Genomic DNA, 2,049 nt, shown 5'->3' with positions numbered 1-2,049 from the left:
TTTTTTTTTTTAGGGTAAAAGAAATTAAATTTTATTTATTAATTAATAAAAATAATTTTATTTATTTATTTATTTTATACGAGAATTTACGTTTTAGGCACCATATTCAAAACGACGACACACGTAATCATTATTATTATTATCATTTATTTATTTTTAATTAGAAAAAAAAATATATTACAAATCCTTACCTCTCTCTCTCTTTATCTCTATCTCTTTTTCTATCTTTCAACTAATTAAAAACGTAAGACTCAAATATAATCTTCAATCCTTTCGTATCTTTATCATTATTATTATTATTATTATTATTATTAATAACGCACACAAGTAAAACCAAACCGAAAAAAGAAAAAAAAAGAATGTTAAGAACATTCCTTTCTTCCTTCCTTTTATAATTTATTATCATATCCTTATTATCATTATTTTTTAAATAAAAATAATCATTATTATTAATACTATTATTATTATTATTATTTACTCTTGGGTTTTTTTACACACACGCATACACACACACACTGACGTCATCACCCTATTTTTTAATGCAAAATATATATTTATATAATTAATTGAATTTTTTCAAATCAAAAGATGTCAGTGTGTGTTTACATATTTATATTATTCATTATTATTATTATCATTATTATTATTATTATTATTATTATTATTAATATTAATATTATTATTAAAACTCGATTTCAATTTTTAATTATAAATAATGCTTTTAAATATATATATATATATATATTTTTAACGTCGAAACGTTACATTTCAAAATTTTATTATTATTTTTAAAAAGGATATTATTTACAAAATTTTATTACTCCTCCTCCCTTTCCCCTCCCCCTCTCTTCCTCCTCCTTTTCCCCGCCCCTCTCCTCCCCTTCCCTCCCCCCTCTCTCTCTTTGATACTCTTTGATACTCATTACTCTCTCTGTATTCCCAATTAGTTTTCTTATAATAAAAACAAAGAATACTTTTTTTTTATTCTTTTTAAATTTATTAATTAAATTAATAAAATTAATAAATAAATAAGTAAATAATAATAATAATAATAAATTTTTTTTTCTTGTAAAATCTTTTATGTAAAGGTAAAAAAAAAAAATTATTGCTATCCAAGTAATGATACTTTCTCGATTTAAAAAAAACAAACGTTGTTATCATTATTATTATTATTACGTTTTTTAAAAAAATTTATTACGTAATAAATAAATAATAATAATGATGATGGTGATGATGATAATAAGGAACGATAATAAATTTTTTTTTTAAAAAAAGCGTAAAGAGTAAATGAAAAAAAAAATAGGGAAAAGTAAATTTAATTTTTTGGTTTGAACTTGCGTTTGTACATTTTTTAACTTACGACTGAACGATAATAATGATAATGATAATAATAATAATAATAATAATAATTAATTTTTTTTAAAAATTAACTTATATATATATTTTTTTTTTTCGTCGTAAATTTTTTTTATAAATAAATAAATAAACGTTTTGTTTTTATTTTTAAAAAAAATAATAATAATTATTATCATCATCATCGTTATATAAATAACACGATAATAATAATATTTTTTCGTATATATACAAAAATATTTCATCTCATAACAATATGGAATTCGAACGAGAGAAGAAAAAAAATATATATATATTATATAATTTTCACCGAAAAAGAAAAAAAAATTCCCATTTATATTCTATCTATTGCTATCAAATGATAATAAAACTTATTATTATTATTATTATTATTATTATTATTAATAAAAAAAAATTAATTTTTCTTTCTTTTCTTTTCGTAATCCTAACCTGAGTTTCTTTTAATTTCTTTTTTGGCGTTACTTTTATCGATCGATCTATCGATTCAAATTAAATAAATAAAAAGACTCAGAAATGTGGCAAAAAAAAAAAAAAATGGCAACCTAAAATCTTTTCCTTCAAAAAAAAAAAATAAATAAATAAATTCTATATATGGTAAACTTTTATTTCTAGTAGTAGTAGTAGTAGTATTTACAAAACAAAAAATAATAATAATAATAATAATAATAATAAAAG

The sequence above is a fragment of the Pediculus humanus genome, genomic scaffold, assembly GCF_000006295.1.
Source record: "Pediculus humanus corporis 1103172108232 genomic scaffold, whole genome shotgun sequence".
Classification (NCBI taxonomy): domain Eukaryota; kingdom Metazoa; phylum Arthropoda; class Insecta; order Psocodea; family Pediculidae; genus Pediculus; species Pediculus humanus.
Note: the sequence above shows the minus strand (reverse complement) of the source record.